Below are 26539 nucleotides of genomic sequence, written 5' to 3' on the forward strand. Positions count from 1 at the left end.
GCAGCCTGACAATGTGATAGAAAAGGAAATCCTATTTTCTGAGGAGAAATTCAAGCTGGCTACAGAAATTTGCATAATTACAAGGAGCCAAATGTTAATCACCGAGACAATGGAAAAAATATCTCCAGGGCATGTCAGAGGTCATCACAGCATGCCCTCCCATCACAGACCTGGAGGCCTAGGAGGAAAAAATGGTTTCATGGGCTGGTCCCAGGTTCCCTGTGTTGTGTACAGCCTAGGGACTTGGTTCCCTGCATCCCAACTGCTCCACCTGTAGCTGAAAGGGGGCTAATGTAGAGTTCTGGCCATGGCTCAGAGGGTGCAAGACCCAAGCATTGGCAGCTTTCTTATTGAGCCTGTGAGTATACAGAAGTCAAGAATTCAGGGTTGAGAACCTCTGCCTAGATTTCAGAGGATGTATAGTAATACCTGGATGCCCAGATAGAAGTTTGCTGCAGGGCTGGGACACTCATGGAGAACCCCTGCTAGGGCAGTGCAGGAGGGAAATGTGGGGTCAGAGCCCCCACACAGAGTCTCTACTGGGGCACCACCTAGTGGACCTGTGAGAAGAGGACCACCATCCTCCAGACCCCAGAATGGTATATCTACTGATAGCTTGCATCGTGCACCTGGAAAAGCTACAGCCACTCAATGCCAGCCTGTGAAAGCAGCTGGGGGGGAGGTTGTACCATCCAAGACCATAGGGGCAGAGCTACCCAAGGCCATGGGAACCCACCTCTTGTATCAGCATGACCCAGATTTGAGACACAGAGTCAAAGGAGATCATTTAGGAGCTTTTAAGATTTGAGTGCCCTGTTGGATTTCGGACTTGCTTGGGGCTGGTAACCCCTTTGTTTTGGCTAATTTTCCTTCCTTGGAATGGGTATATTTACCCAATGCCTGTACCCCCATTGTATCTATGAAGTAACTAACTTGCTTTTGATTTTACAGGCTCATAGACAGAAGAGACTTTCCTTGTCTTGGATGAGACTTCAGACTATAGACTTCTGAGTTAATGCTGAAATGAGTTAAGACTTTGGGGGGCTTTTGGAAAGGCATGATTGGTTTTGAAATGTGAGGACATGAGATTTGGGAGGAGCCGGGGTAAATTGATATGGTTTGGCTGTGTCCCTACCCTAATTTTATCTTGAGTTATAGCTCCCATAATTCTCACATATTGTGGGAGAGACCCAGTGGGAGATAATTAAATCATGGGGGGCAGCTTCCCCCATACAGTTCTTATGGTATTGAATAAGTCTTATGAGATCTGATGGCTTTATAAGGGCTTTCTTCTTTTAATTTGCTTTCATTCTCTCTCTAACCTGCTGTCATGTAAAAAATAATTTACCCAGTCTCGTCTATGTCTTTATCAGCAGTGTGAAAACGGACTAACACAGTTATTATTCTGCATCATTCTCTACAACTTTTAGCTGCCTTGGCCTCTCTCAACTCTGATTACTGTCTCTTAAACTCAGTAAAATTATCATTGTGTGCTTCTGATCTGCATGCTTAGTTACCAAGTGTGAGGAATTAAACATGGACCAAAAGCAGGATCAAAGTTCATTATCTTGTGTCATCCATATAACACACATCACCAGAAACAGTGAGCAGACTTGCTGGTAAAATGTCCTCACAAAAGGAAATGAAATAAATTAAGTCTCTAATTTTTAAGAATTTCTACGGACAAATTTGGGACAATTATCACCTCAAAATTTGTTCAGAGGGTTAAAGACAATGTAGAAGGAAACACAGAACTTGCGTATTTCAATGGTAGGACGTAGCAATAGAAATCCTCTTCCTGCTAGGCACAGTGGCTCATCCCTGTAATCCCAGCACTTTGGGAGGCAGAGGTGAATAAATTGCTTGAGTTCAGAAGTTTGAGACCAGTTTGAGCAACATGGCGAGACCTCTATTTCTCAAAAAAAAAAAAAAAAAAAAAAAAAAAAAAAAAAAAAAAAAAAAGTTAGCTGGGTCTGATGTTGTGTGTCTGTAGTTCTAGCTACTTGGGAAGTTGAGGTGGGAGGATTGCTTGAACCCTCAAGGTCAAGGCTGTGGTGAGTCATGATCATGCCATTGCACTTAGGCTTGGGCAACAGAGTAAAACCTTGTCTCAAAAAAATAAAATAACAAAAAAGAAATCCACTTGCTAATAGACTCCATGAATTGTTCATTGGTAATAGTCAAAATGTTCTCAAGCATCTTCCAAGTATGGGCCTTGCCTAGTTTCCTTTTGTAAAATACCCAGTGGTTCTTACCCAGAAAAGCACAGCCTTTCACAGGTGAGTCATCATAGAACAAAGGGGCTTGCACCTAGAGTAATGGAGTAATAACCATCCAAAGTTATGTTTTCACCAAATCTGTGCTTCAAGTGGGTATTCAAGTCTTCATTCTTTCAAGAATCTAGCTAAAAACATAGCACATACTCAAAAATAGTCACTAAATGCAAAAAGTTGAGAAGTAGTTTGGTAATTTTTACACCATGTTTCAGTTTGACACGGTTGATGCAAACTTCAAAAGCTCTGCATGATGCCATTAATAACGCCCAAATAACCGTTTCCTAGCAATTGAATACTCAGAACAGTAAATTCCACAAAAGATCCATTGGTCTACTAGGGTGTGTGCTAGCCATTCAAACATTAAAAAAAAAAAAAAAACCAACAACCAAAACCCCTAAAAAAAACTATAAGCCAGCAGTGCCCCAAGTCCAAAGGGGTTGTTTTTTACCCTCTGTGCCATTATGAAGCTTAAGACAGAGCTAGAAATGTAATACTTTCTCCAATCCAAATAGTTTCACTTTGACAACTTCAGGTTTCCTTTTCATTGCCAAATTGTTTTTTATTTCCTTTTTGTGTATTTCCCCTTTTCTATGTCATGTTTCAATCAAATTATGAAAGCAAGAGTGTTGGTATATTTCTCAGCTTTATGCAAAAATCAGATAGTTGTTTTGGATTGTCAGTTATCAATTACAGCAGTAATTTTCTTTAGAACTAGTTGTGGAGGGAGAGGAAGGTAAAGAAAGAGAAAGGAGAGATTGCAATTTCTAATCCAACTTTATAGGCAAGATTCCCACATAAAATTATTGAAATTGTTAAGGACGTAATATTCATGAAATAAAGTTTTACATCATGTTTTGCAAAATCTGACTAATGTAAGTGGCAGCACTAAGATGTAGCCAAACCCCTCAGGAAGTCATGAATCTTTATGAAGGATATTGGACAACCGCCATCTGTAGATGAGAGTTAACCTGTCTTGACCTTAGATGCCCAAGCAGAGTCAGGAGTATCATCTTCAGTCATAAGACCTCAATGCAGAAATTTACCCTAGATAAGAAGCAAACTTCCTCACTGAAGGAAAAAAGTGCTCTTCAAAATTAAGATCTGGCCAATGCACCCTCTCCCCTACCACCACCTGTAAACTCCACCATGGCACTTCTGGCCTCCAGGATTTGACACACAGAATAAATGCTTCACTGGAGAATTACACCTCCCACCAAATGAAATTGACTTTCTCAGAATTATGGTCAATATTTATTTTATTGACATCCAGTTGCATTCTTAATTTCTAACTCACTTGATTTGATGATTTTCTTGTGATCATTAACATAGTTGTATTATTTAAACAAGGAATTAGCAAAAAAAAAAAAAAAAAAGTGCTGATGCAGTTGAAGTTCAGTGCTGCAGAATCTTTTCTCAGGTAATTCCTATGTTACCAAAAAAGGGCTGTGATTTTGCAATCACAGGAAAATAGAACTTCCAGCTATGACCTGCTTCCAGATGGATTTATACAAGAAGGAACAAGGTGAGAGAAGGAAGGTGTGATGGAGGGAAAGAAGGAGGGAAGAAAGGGTCAAAGCCAAAAAAAAGTCATTTGTAATGCATTAGTAACAGCTACCAGTAAATATTTTTTTGAGTAAACAAAAAAAAATATTAAAAAGAGTCATAAGGTTCAGCTCTCTATTCCTGTCACCACAAAAGCAATTCCATCTAGCTGCATGAAGAGGTGCTTAGGAGAAAGAAAAGCCCCCTTTATCTAGAAAAGCTCTCTTTGGATCCTGATTATCTCTCACTGTCATAATGGCAGCATCTTCTGAATGTAAAAGCTATTAAATGCAATGCTACCATGTAGTGTAAGTCTAAATGACCCCAGGATATCACCAGAAGCAAGCTGCAAAATAAGGGGAACGGGCTAGGAAGACATCCAGCACCTGACCCAGGGTATAGTCAGGTACATATAGGGGTGGGTCAAATTTTGTTTATTTATTTATTTTTATTTATATAAATTTATGGGGTCCAACTGCAGTTTTGTTACATGCATAGATTGCATAGTGGTTAAATCTGGCTTTTGGAGTATCTGTCACCTGAATAATGCACATTGTGCCCATTAAATAATTTCTTATCATCCACTGCCTCCCATCCTCTCACCTTTCTCAGTCTCCATTGTCTACCATTCCACTATGTCCATGTGTGCATATATTTTAGCACCCACTTATGAGGGAGAATATGCAATATTTGTCTTTCTGTGTCTGGTTGTTTCACTTAAGATAATGATCTCAAGTTCTATTCATGTCACAAAAGGTATTTTATTTTTTATGGCTGAATAGTATTCCATTATGTATATATACTACATTTTCTTTATTGAATCATCCATTGATTCATACTTAGGTTAATTCCATATCTTTGCTATTGTAAATAGTGCTGTGATAAACATACAAGTACTTTTTTTTTTTTTTTTTTTTTTTTAAATATATTGACTTCTTTTCCTTTCGGTAGATATCCAGTAAAGAGTTTGCTGGATAAAGTGGTACTTCTATTTTTAGTTCATTTACATATATACATATTTGACATAGAGTCTCATTCTGTCACCCAGCCTGGAGTGCAGTGATGCGATTGGGGCTCACTGCAACCTCCGCCTCCTCAGGTTCAAGTGATTCTCCTGTCTCAGTCTCCTGATTAGCTGGGATTACAGGTGTGCACCAGCATGCCTGGATAATTTTTGTATTTTTAGTAGAGATGGGTTTCACCGTGTTGACCAGGCTGGTCTCCAACTCCTGACCTTAGGTGATCCACCTGCCTTGGCCTCCCAAAGTGCTGGGGTTACAGGTATGAGCCACTGTGCCCAGTCATTACTTTTAGTTCTTTGAGAAATCGCTATACTATTTTCCATAGAGATTGTACCAGTTTACATTCCCACTAACAGTGTGTAAGCAATTCCTTGTCTCTGCATCCTCTCAATGTCCATTTTTTTTTTGTCTTTTAAATAATAGTCATTATGACAGGGGTATCTTATTGTGGTTTTAATTTGCTTTTCTCTGATGAATAATGATGCTGAGCATTTTAAAAAACATAACTCTTGGCCGCTTGTATGTCTTCTTTTAAAAAGTGTTTATTCATGTCATTTGCCCACATTTTAACGGTTTGTTTTTTGTTGTTTTTTGTTAAGTTGTCTGAGTTCCTTGTAGATTATGGATATTAGTTCTCTCTTGGATAAATAGTTTGTACATATTTTTCCATTCTGCAAATTGTCTGTTGCCTCCGCTGATTATTTCTTTTCATGTGCAGAAGTGTATTCACTTAATTAAATCTCATCTGTCTATTTTTTGGTTGCCTGTGCTTTTGAGGTCTTAGTCATAAATTCTTTGCATTGACCAAAGTTCAGAAGAGTTTTCCTTTAGTAATTTTATAGTTTTGGGTCTAATATTCCATCCTGAGTTAATTTTTATATATAGTAAGAGATAGGGGTCTAGTTTTATTCTTCTGCATGTGGCAATCCAATTTTCACAGCACCATTTATTGAAAACAGTGCCATTTTCCCAATATATATTCTTGCCAGCTTTGTCAAAGATCAGTTAGCTGTAAATATGTGGCTTTATTTTTGGGTTCTCTGTTCTGTTCCATTGGTCTATGTGTTTTATATCAGTACTATGCTGTTTTGACTACTACAGTCTTGTAATATAATTTGAAGTCAGGTGATGTGACTCTAGTTTTGTTCTTTTTGCTTAGGATTGATTTGGCTATCAGACACTTTTTGAGGTCCATTTGGATTATAGAATTTTTTTTTTCTAATTTTGTGAAAAATGATGTTGCTATTTTGATAGGGATTGCATTGAATCCATATATTGCTTTGGGTAGTATGGTCATTTTAACAATATTAGTTCCTTTAATACATGAGCATGGGATATTTTCCCATTTGTTTATGTCATTTACAGTTTCTTTCATCAGTGTTTTATAGTTCTCTTTGTTGAGATCTTTCACCTCCCTGGTTAAATGTATTCCTAGGTATTTTATTTTTTATAGCTATTATAAAGGAAATTGCTCACTTGATTTCCTTTGTAACTAGATCATTATTGAGGTATTAGTGGATCATTACTGGATCATTGTTATTTAGTACAGTTGCAGGATATAGCATTTCTGATTTTTGTATGTGGATGTGTATCCTGCAAACTACTAAATTTATATATCAGATCTAAGAGTTTTTTGGTGGAGTCTTTAGGCTTTCTAGATGTAAGACTGTATTGTCAGCAAACAGGGATAATATGACTTCTTCTTTTCCAATTTGCATGCTCTTTCTGTCTTACTCTTGCCTGATTGCTCTAGCTAGGACTATGTTGAATGTACTGGAAGTCCTAGCTAGAGCAGTGGTGAAAGTGGGTATACTTACCTTGTTCCAGTTCCTAGAGAAGAAAGGCTTTCAGCTTTTCCCTATTCAGTATGATCTTGGCTGTGGATTTTCATATATAACTTTTATTATTTTGAGGTATGTTCCTTCTGTGCCTAGTTTTTTGAGGGTTTTTATCATGAAGGAATGTCAAATTCTGTCACACATGCTTTTTCTGTGTCTATTGAGATGACCATATGGCTTTTGCTCTTCATTCTGTTTATGTGATGAATCCCACTTACTGACTTACATATGTCAAACTCTCCTTGTATCCCTGGTATAAAGCTCATTTGATCTAGCATATTATCTTTTTGATGTCCCATTGGATTTTGTTTGCTAGTTACTTTTTAAAATTTAAAATAATTATTTAGGGAATGACAAAATATTTTTGAAAATGTGGAAGAATATATTCAACAAGGAAATCATATTAGACATTTGTTTTGTTAGGAATACCAATCTTCAGTTTTCTCTAGCTAAAAAGGAAACATTTTGGTACATTTTTTAAAGCAAAATTTTATATATTTATTTGTACTGTAGAAATATAAATTATAGCCAACCCTTACATATAAGGCCATGTATATATGTAAAGCTTTACATATATCCCATATATATGTATTTGGGATATATATCCCACGTGCTCTTTACATATCCTATATGTAAATCCACCTCATATAACCATCTCTGTTAACAGTTTGAATATGTATCTCTTCAAAATCTGTTTATGTTTGAATGTATTTCTAAAATAAAGGACTGCCCTTTATATTGTCATGCATCTTTTTCATATCTTTTTTTGTTTCTTTTTTAAATTATACTTTAAGTTCTGGGATACATGTGCAGATTGTGCAGGTTTGTTACATAGGTATACATGTGCCATGGTGGCAGTTTGCTGCTCCATTGCTCTGTCATCTACATTAGGAATTTCTCCTAATGCTATCTCTTCCATAGCCCCTCACCCCCTGCTATCCCTCCCCTATCCCCTCATTTCCCAGGCCCTGGTGTGTGATGTTCCCCTCCCTGTTTCCATGTGTTCTCATTGTTCAACACCCATTTATGAGTGAGAACTTGCAGTGCTTGGTTTTCTGTTCTTTGTCAGTTTGCTGAGAATGATGGTTTCCAGTTTCATCCATGTCCTTGCAAAGGACATGAAACTCATCATTTTTTTTTTATGGCTGCATAGTATTCCGTGGTGTATATATACCACCCATTCTTTACCCAGTCTATCATTGATGGGCATTTGAGTTGGTTCCAAGTCTTTGCTATTGTGAACAGTGCTACAGTAAACATACATGTGCGTATGTCTTTATAAAAGAATGATTTGGAATCCTTTGGGTATATACCTATTAATGGGATTGCTGGGTCAAATGGCATTTCTATTTTTAGATCCTTGAGGAATCGCCACAATGTCTTCCACAATGGTTGAATTAATTTACACTTCCACCAACAGTGTAAAAGTGTTCCTATTTCTCCACATCTTCTCCAGCATCTGTTGTCTCCTGATTTTTTTAAATAATTGCCATTCTAATTGGTATCTCACTGGTATCTCAATGTGGTTTGGATTTGCATTTTTCTAATGACCAGTGCTGATGAGCTTTTTTTCATATATTTGTTGGCTGCATAAATGTCTTCTTTTGAAAAGTGTCTGTTCATATCCTTTGCCTACTTTTTTTTTTTTTGTTATTTGTTTGTCTTTCTTGTAAATTTGTATTTAAGGTCTTTGTAGATTCTGGTTGTTAGCCCTCTGTTAGATGGGTAGAATGCAAAAAATTTTCCCATTCTATTGGTTGCCAGTTCACTCTATTGATAGTTTTTTTTTCTGTGTAGAAGCTCTTAAGTTTAATTAGATCCCATTTGTCTATTTTGGCTTTTGTTGCTGTTGCTTTTGGTGTTTTAGTCATGAAGTCTTTGCCCATGCCTATGTCCTGAATGGTATTGACTAGGTTTCCTTTTAGAGTTTTTATTGTGTTAGGCTTTGTGTTTAAATCTTTAATCTATCTAGAGTTAATTTTTGTATAAAGTGTAAGGAAGGGATCCAGTTTCAGCTTTCTGAATATGGCTGGCCAGTTTCCCCAACACCATTTATTAAACAGGGAGTCCTTACCCCATTGCTTGTTTTGTCAGGTTTGTCAAAGATCAGATGGTTGTAGTTGTGTGGCATTGTTTCTGAGACCTCTGTTCTGTTCCATTGGTCTGTATCTCTGTTTTGGTACCAGTACTATGCTGTTTTGATTACAGTAGGCTTGTAATATAGTTTGAAGTCAGGTAGTGTGATGCTTCCAGCTTTTTTTTTTTTCTTCCTTAGGATTTCCTCAGCTATGCAGGCTGTTTTTTGGTTCCATATGAAGTTTAAAGTGTTTTTTTCCCCCCCCAGTTCTGTGAAGAAAGTCATTGGTAGCCTGATGGGGATGCCATTGAATCTATAAATTACTTTGGGCAGTATGGCCATTTTCACAATATTGATTCTTTCTAACCATGAGCATGGAAGGTTTTTCCATCTGATTGTGTCCTCTCTTATTTCCTTGAGCAGTGCTTTGTAGTTCTCCTTGAAGAGGTCCTTCACATCCCTTGTTTGTGAAGAGGTCCTTCACATCCCTTGTTAGTTGTATTCCTAGATATTTTATTCTCTTTGTAGCAATTATGAATGGAAGTTAATTCATGATTTGGCTCTCTGTTTGTCTATTATTGGTGTATAGGAATGCTTGCAACTTTTGCACATTGATTTTGTATCCTGAGACTTTGCTGAAGTTGCTTATCAGCTTAAGGAGATTTTGGGCTGAAACCATGGGGTTTTCTAAAAATACAATATGGTCATCTTGCAAACAGGGACAATTTGACATCCTCTCTTCCTATTTGAATAGACTTTATTTCTTTCTCTTGCCTGATGGCCCTAGCCAGAACTTCCAATACTGTGTTGAATAGGAGTGGTGAGAGAGAGCATCCTTGTCTTGTGCCAGTTTTCAAAGGGAATGCTTCCAGTTTTTGCCCATTCCCTATGATATTGGCTGTGGGTTTGTCATAAATAGCTCTTATAAATAGCTCTTATTTTGAGATATAATCCTTCGATATCTAGTTTATAGAGAGTTTTTAGCATAAAGGGCTGTTGGATTTTGTTGAAGTCCTTCCCTGCATCTATTGAGGTAATCATGTGATTTTTGCCTTTGGTTCTGTTTATGTGATGGATTATATTTATAGATTTGCAGATGTCGAAACAGCCTTGCATCCAAGGGATCAAGCCAACTTGATCATGATGGATAAGCTTTTTGATGTACTGCTGGATTTGGTTTGAAGATTTTTACATCAATGTTCATCATGGTTATTGGCTTGAAATTTTCTTTTTTAGTTGTGTCTTTTGGTATGAAGGTGATGTTGGTCTCATAAAACGAGAATTGGACTGTGGACCTGTCTGATCCTGGACTTTTTTTGGTTGGTAGGCTATTAATTGCTGTCTCAAATTCAGACCTTGTTATTGGTCTTCAGGAATTCAACTTCTTCCTGGTTTAGTCTTGGGAGAGTGTAAGTGACCAAGAATTTATGCATTTCTCCTAGATTTACTGGTTTATCTGCATAGGGGTGTTTGTAGTAATCTCTGATGGTAGTTTGTATTTCTGTGGGATCAGTAGTGATATCTCCTTTATCATTTTTATTGCCTCTATTTGAATCTTCTCTCTTTTCTTTTTATTAGTCTGTCTAGCGATCTATCTATTTTGATCTTTTCAAAAAACCACCTCCTGGATTTATGATTTTTTGAAGAGTTTTTAATGTCCCTGTCTCCTTCAGTTCTGCTTTGATCTTACTTATTTCTTGCCTTCTGCTAGCGTCTGAATTTGTTTGATCTTGCTCCTCTAGTTCTTTTAATCATGACATCAGGGTGTCAATTTTAGATATTTCCTTGCTTCTCTGGTGGGCATTTAGTACTATAAATTTCCCACTAGACACTGCTTTAAATGTGTCCCAGAGATTCTGATACATTGTGTCCTCCTTCTCATTGGTTTCAAAGAAAACCTTTATTTCTGCCTTCATTTCATTACTTATCCAGTAGTCATTCAGGAGCAGGTTGCTTAGTTTCCATGTAGTTGTGTGGTTTTGAGTGAGTTTCTTAATCTTGAGTTTTAATTTGTATACACAGTGGTCTGAGAGACTGTTATGATTTTCATTCTTTTGCATTTCCTGAGGTGTTTTTGCTTCCAATTATGTGGTCAATTTTAGAATAAGTGCAATGTGGTGCTGATTCTGTGATTTTGGAGTGGAGAGTTCTGTAGATGTCTATTAGTTCCACTTGGTGGGGATCTGAGTTCAAGTCCTAGATATCATTGTTAATTTTCTGTCGTGTTCATCTGTCTAGTATTGAGAGTGGGGTGTTAAAGTCTCCCATTATTATTACGTGGGAGTCTGAGTCTCTTTGTAGGTTGTTAAGAACTTGCTTTGTGTATCTGAGTGCTTCTGTATTGGGTGCATATATATATAAGATAGTTAGCTCTTATTGCATTAATCCCTTTATCATTATGTAATGCCCTTCTTTGTCTCTTTTGATCTTTGTTGGTTTAAAGTCTGTTTTATCAGAGACTAGGATTGCAACCCCTGTTGTTGTTGTTTTTTTTTTCTCTCCATTTGCTTGGTAAATCTTCCTGCATCTCTTTATTTTGAGCCTGTGTGTTTTTGCACATGAGATGTGTCTCTGAAATACAGCACACTGATGGGTCTTGACCTTTTATCCAATTTGCCAGTCTGTGTCTTTTGATAGGGGCATTTAGCCCATTTCCATTTAAGGTTAATATTGTTATGTGTGAGTTTGATTCTGCCATTTTGATGCTGGCTGGTTGTTTTTCCCATTTGTTGATACAGTTTCTTCATAGTATCAATGGTCTTTACAGTTTGATATGTTTTTGCAGTGGCTGGTACTTCTTGTTTCTTTCCTTGTTTAGTTCTTCACTGAAGAGCTCTTGTAGGGCAGGTCTGGTGGTGACAAAATTTCTCAGCAGTTGCTTGTCTGTAAAGGATTTTATTTCTCCTTTGCTTATGAAACTTATTTTTGGCTGGATATGAAATTCTGGGTTGAAAATTCTTTTCTTTTAGGATGTTGAATATTGTCCCCTACTCTTTTCTAGCTTGTAGGGTTTCTGCTGAGAGATCCACTGTGAGTCTGATGGACTTCCCTTTGTGGGTAACTCAACCTTTCTCTCTGGCTGCCCTTAGCATTTTTTTCTTCATTTCAACACTGGTGAATCTGATGATTATGTGCTTTGGGGTTGCTCTTCTTGAGAAATATCTTTGTGGTGTTCTCTGTATTTCCTGGACTTGAATGGTGGCCTGCCTTGCTAGGTTGGGGAAGTTCTCCTGGATAATATCCTGAAGAATATTTTCCAAACTTGGTTTCATTCTCCCCATCACTTTCAGGTACACTGATCAAACGTAGATTTGGTCTTTTCACATAATTTCATATTTCTTGGAGGCTTTATTCATTTATTTTCACTCTTTTTTTCTCTAATCTTGCCTTCTCACTTTATTTTATTGAGATGATCTTCAATCTCTGATATCCTTTCTTCTGCTTGATTGATTCAGCTATTGAAACTTGTGTATGCTTCGTGGAATTTGCATGCTGTGTTTTTTCAGCTCTGTCATGTTGTTTATGTTCTTTTCCATGCTGGTTTATTCTTGTTAGCAGTTCATCTAACCTTTTTTCAAGGTTCTTAAGTTTCTTTGCATTGGGTTAGAACATGCTCCTTTAGCTCAGAGAAGTTTGTTATTACCTACCTTCTGAAGCCTGCTTCTGTCAATTTGTCATACTCATTCTTCATTTGGTTTTGTTCCCTTGCTGGTGAGGGGTTGTGATCCCTTGGAGGAGAAGAAGCATTCTGGCTTTTGGCAGTTTCAGCATTTTTGTGCTGGTTCCTTCCCATCTTTGTGGATTTATCTATATTTGGTCTTTGAGGGTGGTGACTTTTGGATGTGGTTTCTGAGTGGATGTCCTTTCTGTTGATGTCAAGGGTATTTCTTTCTGTTTGTTAGTTTTCCTTCTAGCAGTCAGGCCCCTCTGCTGCAGGTCTGCTGATTTTGCTGGAGGTCCACTCCAGACCCTACTTGCCTGACAATTACCTGCGGGGGCTGCAGAAGAGCAAAGATTGCTGCCTGTTCCTTTCCCTGGTGGCTTCATCCCAAAAGGGTACCTGCCAGATGTCAGCCAGAGCTCTCCTGTATGATGATGTGTCTCCCAGTTAGGATACATGGGGGATCAGGGAGCCACTTGAGGAGGCAGCCTGTCCCTTAACGGAGCTCAAGCACTGTGCTGGGGGATCCATTGTTCCCTTCAGGGCTGCTAGGAAGGGACATTTACGTATGCTGAAGCAGAATCCACAGGGCTGCTAGGCAGGGACATTTACATATGCTGAAGCAGAACCCACAACTGCCCCATTTCCCAGGTGCTCTGTCCTGGAAAGGTATGGGCTTTGTAAGTCCCTGACAGGCTGTTGTCTTTGTTTTCTGAGATGCCCTGCCCAGCAAGAAGGGAATCTGCTTAACAGTCTGCCTGCAGAGGCCTTGCTGAGCTGCAGTGCTGGGCTCTGCCCAGCTACTGTGTAAACTTCCTGGTGGCTTTGTTTACACAGGCAATGTTGAAGCCACCTACCAGAGCCTCAGCAATGGTGGGTGCCCCTGCCCCCGCCAAGCTCAAATGTCCTGGGTGGAGCTCAGACTGCCGTGCTGGTTGCAAGAATTTCAAGCCTGTGGGTTTTAGCTAGCCAGTCTTCATAGGGGTGGGACCTGCTGAGTCAGCTTGCTTGGTTCCCTGGCTTCAGCCCCCTTTTTCAGAAGAATGGGCAGTTCTGTCTCACTGGCGTTTCAGGTGCCACTCAATTAAAATGGGTGCCCAATTTTGTGCTGGAAGCCCAAGGCACTGGTGTTGTAGGTGCCAGAGGAATGTCCTGGCGTGAGGGTTGTTTAGACCATGGGAAAAGTGCAGTATCTGAGCTGGAGTGCCAGAGTGTCCAGAAAAGTTTCTAATGGCTTCCTGGCTAGGAGCAAGAGTTCTCTGGCCCTGTGCACCTCTTGGGTGAGGCGGTGCCCTACCCTGCTTCAGGTTGCCCACCTTGGGCTGTTCCCATTGTCTAACCAGTCTCAATGAGATGAACCTGGTACCTCAGTTGGAAATGCGGAGATCACTTGTCTTCTGACATGCTCTTGCTGGGAGCTGCAGACCGGAACTGATGCTATTTGTCCATCTTGGCAGAAGTCCCTTTTTCATACTCTGTTTGCTAGTATTTTGATGATAATTTTTGTATCTGTGTTCATCAGGGATATTGCTATGTCTTTCTTTTTTTTGTTGTGCCCTTGCCTGGTTTTGCTGATACAGTCTCATAGAATAAGTTAGGGAGAATTCCATTCTCCTCAATATTTTAGAATAATTTTAGAAGGATTGGTATTAGTTGTTTTGTGTTTGTTTGGTAGATTTAGCTGTGACTTCATCTGGTCCTGGGCTTTTTCTTGTTGTTATTGGTAGATTTTTTATTAGTGATTCAATCTCAGCTTGTTAATTGTCTGTTCAGGTTTTCTGTTTCTTCCTGGTTCAATCTTGGGAGGCTGTATGTTTCCAGCCATGTATCCGTTTTCTCTAGGTTTCATGTTTGTGACTGTACAATGCTTCATGATAGTCTCTGATGATCTTTTGTGTTTCTGTGTTATCAGTTGTAATGTCTCCTTTTTTATTTCTGATTTTTTTTTATTTGGGTCTTCTCTCTTCTAGCTAGGGGTTTATGAGTTTTCTCTTTTTGAAGAACCAACTTTTTGTTTCATTGATCCTTGGTACTGCTTTTTGGTCCTATTTCATTCAGTTGTGCTCTGATCTTTGCTATTTCTTTTTTTTTTTCTGCTAATTTTGGAGTTGGTTTATTCTTGCTTTTTTAGTCATTTGAGGTGGGTTGTTACACTGCTAATTTGTAATCTTTCTACTTTTTTGAGGTAGGCATGTAATGTTATAAACTTTCCTCTTAGCACTGCTTTTGCTGTATTGGGCGGTGGGTCAATTGAAAAGTCTATGCTTTGTCCCATTATAGAACCACATTCTGGGAAAGCATGATTTAAAAATTTTTATTTATTTATTAAATTAGTAATTCATTCTCATAATGTAAAACATAAAATGTTTAAGTGCCACAAAATGAAAAAATAGATATCCTTTCTGTCTCCCAGCAACCCTGTTTCAATATAGCTTTGATATATATTCTTAAGGTAGAAACATAACATATTATGTAAATTATTCTGCACTTTATTTTTAATTTTTTCTTAACAATATATTTTGGAACTTACTCCATATTGGTATATAAAGATCTACTTTGTTTTCTAGTAACCGTACTCCATTGCACACATTTGTACTATTTTGTTTAATCCATCTGCTCTTGGTAGACATTTAAATGGTTTCAATATTCTATACTGTGCTGTAATGAGGCTCTTGTATCTGTCATTTAATACTTGTATGGAAGTAATTCTAGGACATCATTCTAGAAGTGGTTCAGGAAGGCCAAAAGGCACATACATTTGTAATAGAGATCAGTGTGAGCGCACTAGTCTCCATGGAGCTTTTACTCCCACCATCAAGCTATATAAGAGTGCCTGTTTCCCACGTCTTTTCTAACAGAATAAGTTATCAAACTTTTTTCATATTTTCAAATTTAATAGGTAAAAATGATACCCTAGTGCTCTTTCAACTTGCATTCTCTTATTAGGTATAAGATTGGGCATCTGTTTTTATGTTTGAACCACTTCCACTTCCTTGACCTTAAGCTATCAGTTCATACCTTTCGTCCAATTTTGCATGGGCTTGCTATTCTTTTATTAAATTATAGAAGCTCTTCATATATTCATCAATATATCAGTGTTTAGTCAAATGAGTTGTAGATTTTTTTCTTGTTATTTATCTTTTGATTTTAATTATGGAGGATTTTTTGCCTTGCAGAAACGTTATACTTTCATTTGTTTACATATATCAACGTCTTTTCTGCTTCTGCATTTTGTGTAATACTTTAAAAATATTTAAACTTAATGAAATCGTAAGTGTACTTGAAAAAGCTATGGAAGAATTTTTAAAAACTGTTTTTGGCTTCAGGTACTATAGATTTAAAGCATAGACATTTGGCCTCTTGTGCTTGATGCACACCACATACCTCTTTGCGGATTTGAAATGGGTTGCCGATTCTTTGGTTGAGACACTGCAGTTCTCAGTCCCTGAAAGTTATAGACGCAACAGCGTATGAGAAGCTAATGAAGAAATCAGTGCTTGATGTGTTACTGCTGATCAGGGACTATTTAAAAGTGCAACAGTGTGTTACACCTGCAATAAGAGGATTGGTGACAAATTGCTGCTATGAGTTTCTCAGAGACACCTGGAAGAAATTTGAGGTTGACTTGAGAGAGGAAAAATCTTTAGGAGAAAGTATGCTGCCTCTGATGGGGAAAAATAATCTCACTATAGGCAAACATTCCTGCATAATCTTTGCAAGTAATTGAAGTGAAAACACTTTTAGCCTGAGTTATTCAGCTAACTGCTCCAATTTTCTACCTGGCATGTCAGTTAAGATATGAAGTGTATGAACTGATAGCTATAATGTGAATAAATGCTTAGCTCTAGTGATGATTGAAATAACGGAAGTGCACGGGACCACTAAGATAAAGTCCTTTTTATTTCAACTATTTATTTAGCAAATATTTGGGGTCTACTGTGTGTACGGCTTTGTGCTGAAAAGTGGTGGTCACAATTCTGTCCTCCAGAAGTGGCAGTTTAACTAGGATTTCTGAAATGTGAATATGTTGGTAAGCCTGTCCAGCATGAAGCCAGATGGTGGCTTTCTGTTCCTTGATAATCCTACGTACAAAAGGTGAAGTCTAATTTCCCTTTGTATGAGTGTGAACATAAGTTGTACTTGGTGACTCACTTCTAACAGAATGTGGTGGGAGTGATGTCCTAATCTAGGTCATAAAAAGGATACAGCTGAGAAACGGAACTAAGTTTTGTTGGAATAATAGTTCTGGATCTCTAACTGAAATCACATTCTCGCTGAACAGACAAATCTTTTAATCTAGTTGAATTCGATGTAACCAAACTGAGCCACACTAGACTTTAAAGCTTGGTCAGTCCAGGTCTGGGGACTGGTGAGAGTGACAACTTAGATTAGACTTGGTGAAGCTTCTTTAGCTAGCTAGCAGTGCAAAGGATACACTCAAGATGAAGGCTACATGCTATTATTAGTGGATGTGGCTTCTTAATTTCTTTGTCCCTCATGGAAATATTCTGTCCATAGTTCAGAGATCTTAGCTATGTGCAGTGAAGCAAGAATGGGTCAGGTTAGAGGAATCTGTGAATTTATAATTCTTGGCTGCACTACAGTTAAAGAACTAAATTCTAGAATGTATCTTTGCTTGGGTTCCCCAGAAAGCAGAGCCTGGGGCAAAGATTATGTGCTCTTATGCTATCAAGGAGTGCAATTCCCCAGAGCATATGTGAAGAACAAGAGGAATGAGACAGGGAATGACAGAGACAGAGAGAGAGAGAGAGAGAGAGAGAGAGAGAGAGAGAGAGAGAGAGAGAAGAGAGCACCATTTGAGGTATCCAGTGTGATGATCGCTTGATCTCAGTGGAAATCATGTTTCGGGAGGCCGTAGAAATGACTGCCTCTTTTGATTGTCCATTGGGGGAGGATTATTAAAAAATCATCCGCTGTCTCCATTTCCCTAGGTCCAAGATTTTCATCATGGGATGTTAATTCCCTAAGGACTTCCAGGTTACATGTTTGTGGACACCAGTGAAACCCACCATGTCTCATGCCTCTGTGTCAACAGTGCAACTGTAAGGCAGGAAGTGATAATGGAAGGCACAGGCATGAGATGAAATCCTGATGGATTGTGACCCCATTAATCTGGTCATAGTTCATGGACAATAGGCTACTGGCTGCTAATTTGAAGTTACTGGTGACAAGTGAGGCCTGAGAGGATCTGAAGAGTGCTGTAGGAGCACATGGTACTTATGACTTACCAACTTCTCCGTGGTATTCCTGGCTGGTGCACCTACTGAGGTTTGGGATAGTGGATGGAAGCATAAACTCCCACAGTGGTTATCTTAAGGGCGTGCTTTGTAAATAACCTGTGTCAGAATCACCTAAAGGGAGGAAATGTTCCTTAAAATGTAGATTTCTGGGTCCCACCTCAGATCCATTGATTCAAAAGTTCCTTGGGATAGGAACTAAGATAGTCGTATTTAACAAGTAGCCAGGTGGTTCTTAAGCCCACTAAAACCTTAGAACCCCTAGAAAACATAGGTTATCAGACTCTATCAGAGTTAGCTTTATTAAATCCTGCTCAACATGTTCAAAAACAGTAATGTATCAGAGTAGACTTGGAGGTAATTTCCATATAAAGTAATTTATCCTGGCAGGCTCCATTTTTATTTTAAGAATCCTGACAAGCTATTACCATTTCAATCCACTAACTGTATTTTATTTAAAATGCCAAGTAGTGAAGCTACTCTGAATATGTGAGTACATTTCACAACAACTACAACTGTAGCTCTTATAAAAACACACTTTTGTGGTTACCCATTGTTTTAATGAATTTCCCATAGCCATGGAATTAATTTCACAGGGCCAGCTCTCTGAGGCCCCTGGACTTCATTACCTGGACACTGCCCAGAGAGCTGATAAAAAGCTGTTCTTGAAGAAAACTGCTGCTGTGCAGCTGTATGGGTTTAAACTTAAAGCACAAAGAGACCATAAGTTAAGTCCCCAGTATACTAAATTTTTAAGGACATATGGTCAGCTAATCCACTGATTTTTTTTAAATTTAGGGAACTTACAGTGACTCTCATATTGTACTATTTCTAAGCAGTTTGGATATTTACAGGAAGGGTGATCTGTTATGTTCCCTAGCCTTGTACCAGCATTTGGAAGCCTCTGAATCAGCAAATTATTTGATCTACTCTGGGCTTCTCTTTTTGAAATTCACACCCAGTGGGAAAAAAAAAATCCTAGGGTGGTGTGCTATGGATTTAATCGCAAATAATTTTCATTTTCATAACTGTAAATACTAGGTCAACTGTAATAGCTCTAAATGTGATACAAAAATAGTTTAGAGTTAAAAAGCCAATAAGGAAAGGGGCATATGTATAAGAAACCAGACAGATAGAAAGCATTGGAAAAGAATATCAGCAGACATTTGCTGAAGAACGTCGCTCCATGAAAGACGCTACACCAGGCCCTGTGCGGAGACTCATGCCTGTAATCTCAGCATTTTGAGAGCCTGAGGTAAGTGGCTTACTTGAGCACACAGGTTTGAGACCAGCCTGGACAATAAGGAGAGACGTCATTTCTACAGAAAAACACAAAAAAATTAGCTAGGCGTAGTGGTGCACACATGTAGTCCCAGCTACTCAGGAGGCTGAGATGGGAGGATCACCTGGGCCTGGAGGGCTGAGGCTGCAGTGAGTCATTACCGTGCACTGCACTCCAGCCTGGGGGAGAGTGAGACCCTGTTTCAAAAAAGAAGCTACATCAGGGTTGGCAGGGTGGCTTATGCCTGTAATCCCAGTGCTTTAGGAGCAAGGCAGGAGACTTACCTGAGCCTAGGAGTTTGAGACTAGCCTGGGCAATACGGTAAGACCCTGTCTTTACAAAAAATTTAAAAAATTAGCTGGGCATGGTGGTGTGCACTTGTGGTCCCAGATGCTCACTCAGGAGGCTGAGGTGGGAGGATTCTTTGAGCCCAGGAAGTCAAGGCTACAGTGAACCATGACTATACCATTGCACTCCAGCCAAAGTGACAGAACAAGACCCTGTCTGGAAAAAAACAAAACAAAACAAAACAAAACCAAAAAAGCTACATCAGAGCCGACCTTAGACAATGGCATGTTTAGGTGCTAAGAAGATATCCTGAAATCAAAGGGTACCAAAGGACAGCAGGTCCAGCCCTTCCAAGAAGACCTAGGTAAGACTGTCTGGTTTTGTCTCATTTCCCCATTGACCAACAAAAGAAATACTAATCTGGTATAGAAACATTAGACTCAGAAAAGTGGAGCTTTTCCAAGGCAGTCCAAAAAAATCCATTGAGCATGACTGATCAACTCTTAAATTTGTATACCAACATGTAGTAATTACGAATTAGATGATTGCATGTGTGTGTGTGCTGATGAAATTTTGTGATTACAAACCTTTTAAAAATAAAAATTTTTGCCTCTGCTATTTGTCTTAGGTTTCTAATTTTAGGGGTCTCACATTATGGAAATATCTAAGCTGCTGTATGAGACCTCATTCATGTGCCACTTTAGATTCTCATTGCTCGTCCTATCCTCCAGGTCCTGAGCAGCCCGCTCAATGGAAAGCCCCTCATGTCCTTCTAACCTTGGGTCTCAGTCTTCCCCTGCCCACTTGGCAATGGTTGGGCTCTCTGTGGTCTCTGTGATGCATGTCTTGGCTGGAGCTGTGTCAGCCTTGCACTTAGCCATCATCTAAGGACTGGGGGAGTCTTGGTCCTTTGCTCCACTTATGCACTGCAGGCTGTGGGACTTGGGTTCCCTGGCAGTCACCCTAGTGGGTGAAGACCTTGAAAGCGAGGAGGGAACATTCTGACTAATGAAGACAGGAGATGTGCTTAGAGGTTTCATTCGTATCCCTTTCTTCCCCTGATGGACTCTTCTGAGGGGAAGCGGTTTTCCATGCTCTTTCTGGAAGATGGGTCACGTGGCCAAGCAACTGGCTGTGTAGTCTTGTAAGCTGTGGCCAGGTAAGTGGTTAAATGATGTGGATCTTATATTTGCTAACTCGATCTCCTTTCCTCCACACTTTTGCTGTCCTGGGATTGTCCTTTCCCATAAAGCCTCAGTACATAGGTTTTGCCACAGGTTTTGTTTTCTAGGAAACACAGGTAGCGGAGTGGGTCTTGAAAGTAGACCCTCAAGACTGGATTTTGGGTTGAGCTGCCTATAGAGGAACTTCGTTGCTTGTGGACAATGAAATTTTAACAATTCTGGCATGCAGCAGCATCCTGAATTAGTTTTCTGTTGCTGTTGTGACAAATTATCATAATCTTAGTGGCTTAAAACAACACAAGATATTAATTAAATGTTTTAAATTAGATTTAAAAACTTTTTTTTTTTTTCTGAGATGGAGTCTTGCTCTCTTGCCCAGGCTGGAGTGCAGTGATGTGATCTCAACTCACTGCAGCCTCTGCCTCCTGGATTCAATCAGTTCTCTTGCCTTAGCCTCCTGAGTAGCTGGGACTACAGGCACCTGCCACCATGCCTGGCTAATTTTTATATTTTTAGTAGAGACGGAATTTTCACCATGTTGGCCAAGCTGGTCTTGAACTCCTGACCTCAAGTGATGCACCTGCCTCAGCCTCCTAAAGTGCTGGGATTACAGGTGTGAGTCAACGCTCCTGGCCTAATTTGTTATCTTAAAGTTTGTAGGGCGGAAGTCTGATAGAGGTCTCACTGGGCTAAAATCAGGGTGTCAGTAAGGTTGTGTTCTTTTCCAAAGGCTCCAAAGAAGAAGCTGGCTCCTTACCTTCTCTAGCTTCCAGAGGTCACCTGCATTTTCTTAGCGTATGGCCCCTTTTTCTCTCTTCAAAGGCCAGCGATGCAGTAGCATCTCTCTGACCCTTATTCTATGGTCACTTCTTACCCAGTTGGGAGAGCATCTTTGTCTTTAAGGTCTCAAATGATTAGATTGAGCCCATTTGATAATCCAGGATATTCTCCTCATCTCAAACTACCTAACCTCAATCACATCTGCAAAGTCCCTTTTGTCTATATGTAAAGAGGCATAGTCACAGCTTCTGGAAAGTAGCTATCTTTGTGGGGGGCATTCTTCTTTTGAGCACTTATCAAAATTATTGACATTTTCACTTATGGTTTATTGAGAAGTATAGTTATAAGACAAGCCATTGTTAGATGTGTGGCTGATGCATCTGGTTGTTATGGGAGGAACAAAATTGATAAGGATTGTGGCATGAGGTATCTTCTTTTGATGGAATTAGTAGCTTTAGAAAAAGAGAATCACGGACACATTTAAGCCATGCTTTGTCAGCCAGAGTGTTCCTAAGGCAGCTTTAAAGAACTCATTTCTCACAGCTGCCATGAAGCCTGTGCTGAAAATCCAGCTCTGGATTTAATTACAAGGGTGGCAGAAATGTAAGACATTATATGCTTTGTCTCAACAAGCTTCCTCTGTCAAATTTAGCACCCTGAGAGGGAAAAATGGGGACTTTGAGACACCGGAGGGTAACTGTAAGGGCCCCGATTCCTCTGGATCCTCCTCATTGGCAGAAGCAGCTCCATCACCCTTTCCAAAGGAAAACATCCCCCCTTGCTTCCCATTGTCTGACTACTTTGAGAAGCCTTGGTTGAGGGCAAGGCAGTCAACTTGCTGGTTCTCCTCAAGCTCAAGTCCACCACCCTCATTGCCTTCAGGCTGATAACCAGATTCAGGTCTCAGCTGCTCAGCCTGAATGGGGAAGTAGAGCCCTGCTTTAGGGTGAAGTGGTCCCTACAAAGGAGTTGGAGAATCTGGGTAATAAGCCCCCAGAAGAAATGAGGGAGCCCGTGAGGGGTTGATCTTGAAAATGTTAGTGCTGAGAGGGAGGAATATAGGCTAGATAGAGGAGAATTCTGTGACAGAGGGGCACCCGTAACTCAGGATTCAGTGTTCCAATCAGACACTGGCGCTTATCTTAATAGCTTGCTTGAAAGACTTCCTTGAAACCTAAACTGGGCAATGGCTTTCAATGAATAAGAAGGAGCTGCCACAATTTTGTTACCTTAGAAAGTGGTCAGAAGGCTCAAGGAGCTTTTGAGGTTTTGAGAATGGGTGACTTAAGAAGCCACCGTGTGACTATGCCCTTCATCCAATTTTACATCTCTGCTTATTTAAGGTTGTTTCTGGATTCGTGAATTTGAGTCACTGGGCAAAGGAGAGCTTCATTCAATTACTGATTCATTTATTTAACACATTTCACTGAAACCAATTATATGTCCATCAATATGCAAAGGTGCCTATGACATACAGAAAATCCCTGGCCTTGAGGAGTTCCTTATCTAGTATGGAAGGCAGACACCTGGGGAGAAAGCTCATCTACCCTCAAGACCACTCCACTGAAAACCCTTCAGTTATGTGCTGTGGCATATGAATTTCAGAGCAGTTGTCCTATAAGTGCTGGTTTCTAACATGAGAAAATGATATGATCTTATGCTAGGTATAGAAATAAGTGCAGACACTTGAATAGACTTATAAAACATTTCATATGAAGACTTCAATTTGAAAAAAGACTCAAGAGGAAAAATGTATAGATTCAGACAGTTTCTTAAATATATTTGTATCATTTCTTTATCTTTTGAGATTGTCATTTGAAGGCTATACAATTACTTTTCAAGAATTACTGAAAATGCAGACACTGTTTTGGTGAATTTTTAATTTAAATAGATGTGGGTTTAGAGGGATATGCTTCAGGCAAAAATCTCATTAATTCTTTTTACTTTCCATTTTGAATGAACAAAAAGGTTTATGAATGAGGTGCAGAGGAAGAAAGATGAATTTCTGTCTTATTTCATTTCATCTGCCACTCAGACATTATAATTTTTTTACAGCAGGGAAAACCACTTATTTTTTGATAATTTAAATTCCTCATGTAATTAATAGATGGTTTTTCTGGTCTATCAACTTCATCATTTTTTCAATATTTTCATGTCTTGTAGCTTGAAGTAAGCATCATAGTAATAGTATTATAAGATTATTAATCAGCAAAACATGCATTTATTTTAATGATTTTTATTACAATTAAAAGTTTGGAATATTATTATAAAAATGAATATCAATAAAATTGTTTTGGGAACAATTTGTAAAAATGATTATGGTAGATAAAGGGTGATCAATAAATATTTGAGAGACATTGCAGAAGGAGTGAGTTTACAATGTGTAAAAATCAGCCATTTCCTTTACTAACAATTTCATTCTATTGCTTTGAATGAGGAGAATGCTTGTTGATTGATCATACACAATTGAGAAGAGAATGCTGCATTAGAAGGGCTGAATTCTGACATCTATTCCAGATGTGTTTTTGCAAATAGTATTATGAAAATAGCATTTTTTTCCTGTTATAAAAGAGATAAGTGGTTTATTCATATATATGTATATTAAAAAGATACAAAGACATTTACTGATAATGCTATCACCAAGTATTAACTGTTCATAGTTTGGCATCTATTATTCTAGTCTTTATGTATGTAACCATTTTATTAAGTAGACTTAAATCGGTAAAAGCTATTATTTGTCCCTCAATCCCTTAAAATATGCTATTTCTTCAATCTCTGTCTCTTGACAATATTTAAGGCATCTTCATAGTATTTCCATTTTTTTTTCTCTCTCTCACTTTATTGGCTATGGTGGGAATATTTACGCCATGGAAATTAGCAAATGCTACAAATCCAAATCTTGCCCTGAGTCTATGTTTATTGCTCCAGGTAACTGAGTATTAAACCATTCAGTACATGACATTTCCTTAGTCCAAAGGATTGTGTTAGAGGTTACCTAATCAATGTGGTACTTAGAAAAATTTTCAAAGAGTTGCGAGACACAGGAAATCTCTTTCTTTTGGGATAAAAAAAATATGGATTTATAGCCTGAACTTGCTGCTGCCATTGTGTTACAAAGAAAAGTTATCCTGAAGAAGCCGCTTGCCCAGAAATAAAGTCAGAGCAACATCATATTGAACAGGGAAAAGCTGAAAGTATTGCCCCTGAGAACTGGAACAAGACAAGGATGCCCACTTTCACTACTTGTACTCAACATACTATTGGAAGTCCTAGCCAGAGCAATCAGACAAGAGAAAGAAATAAAGAGCACCCAAATCAGTAAAGAGAAAGTCAAACTGTCGTTGTTCACTGATGATATGATCATATACCTAGAAAACACTAAAGACTCATCCATAAAGCTCATAGAACTGATAAATGAATTCAGTAGTTTTAGGATAGAAAATCCATGTACACAAGCCAGTAGCATGGCTATGTATCAACAATGACCAAACTGAAAATCAAATAAAGAACTCAACTCCATTTACAGCAGCTGCAAACAAAAACAAAAACCCAAAAATCTAGGAATATACTTAACCAAGGAAATAAAAGATTTCTACAAGAAAAACTAAAAAACACTGCTGAAGGAAATCATAGATGACACAAACAAATGGAAACATGTCCCATGCTCGTGGGTGGGTAGAATCAATGTTGTGAAAATGACAATACTGCCAAAAGCGATCTAGAGATTCAGTGTACTTCCTATCAAAATAGTGTCATCATTCTTCATAGAACCAGTTGAAAAACAATTCTAAAATTCATATGTAAGCAAAAAGAAGCCCACATAACCAAAGCAAGACTAAGCAAAAAGAACAAATTTGGAGTCATCACATTACCCAACTTCAAGTTACATTATAAGGCTATAGTTAACAAAACAGCATAAGACTGGTATAAAAATGGCATGTAGACCAGTGGAACAGAGTAGAGAACCTAGAAATAAATACAAATGCTTACAGCTAACTGGTCTTTGACAAAGAAACAAAAACATAAATTGAAGGCCAGGTGTAGTGGCTCACACCTGTAATCCCAGCACTTTGGGAGGCCAAGGTAGGCAGATGACCTGAGGTCAGGAGTTTGAGACAAGCCTGGTCAACATGGTGAAACCTCATCTCTACTAAAAGTACAAAAATTAGCCAGGTATAATGGTGGGTGCTTGTAATCCCAGCTACTTGGGAGGTCGAGGCAGGAGAATTGCTTGAAACCGGGAGGGTGAGGTTGCAGTGAGCCAAGATCATGCTATTGCACTCCAGCCTTGATGACAAGAATGAAACTCCATCTCAAACAAAACAAAACAAAACAAAACAAAACAAAAAACAAAACAAAACATAAACTGGGGAAATGTCATCCTATTCAACAAATGGTGCTGGGATAACTGGCAAGCCACATGTAGAAGAATAAAATTGGATCCATCTCTCACCTCATACAAACATTGATTCAAGATGGAAGAAAGATTAAATCTAAGACCTGAAACCATAAAAATTCTCGAAGAAAACATCAGAAATTCTCTTCTAGACATTGGCTTAGGCAAAGACTTTATGACCAAGAACCAAAAGCAAATGCAACGAAAACAAAAATAACTAAATAGAACCTAATAAAACTAAAAAGCTTCTGCACAGCAAAAGAAATAATCATCAGAGTAAATGGACAACCCACAGAATGGAAGAAAATATTCATGAACAACTATGCATTTAACAAAGAACTAATATCCAGGAACACCAACAAATCAGCAAGGAAAAAACAAATAATCCCATGAAAAAGCGGGCAAAAGACATGAACAGACAGTTCTCAAAAGAGGATAAACAAATGGCCAACAAGCAAATAAAATATGCTCAGCATCACTGATTATCAGGGAAATGCAAATGAAAACCACAATGTGATACCACTTTACTCCTGCAAAATGGCCATAATTAAAAAATAATAATAAAAAAAAAAACAGATGTTGGTGTGGATGTGGTGAAAAAGAAACATTTTTTACACTGCTGGTGGAAATGTAAACCAATACAACTACTAAGGAAAACAGTATGGAGATTCCTGAAATAACTAAAAGTAGAACCACCATTCAATCCAGCAATTTCACTGCTGGATATTCATTCAAAGGAAAGGAAGTCATTATATGGAAAAGATACTGGGACACACATGTTTATAGCAGCACAATTTGCAATTGCAAAAATGTGGAACCAGTCTAAATGCCCATCAACCAATCAGTGAATGAAGAAAATGTGGTATATATGCACCATGGAAAACTAATCAGCCATAAAAAGAAAGAAAATAATGACGTTTGCAGCAACCTGCACA

Source organism: Saimiri boliviensis, chromosome 16, assembly GCF_048565385.1.
Source record: "Saimiri boliviensis isolate mSaiBol1 chromosome 16, mSaiBol1.pri, whole genome shotgun sequence".
Classification (NCBI taxonomy): Eukaryota; Metazoa; Chordata; class Mammalia; order Primates; family Cebidae; genus Saimiri; species Saimiri boliviensis.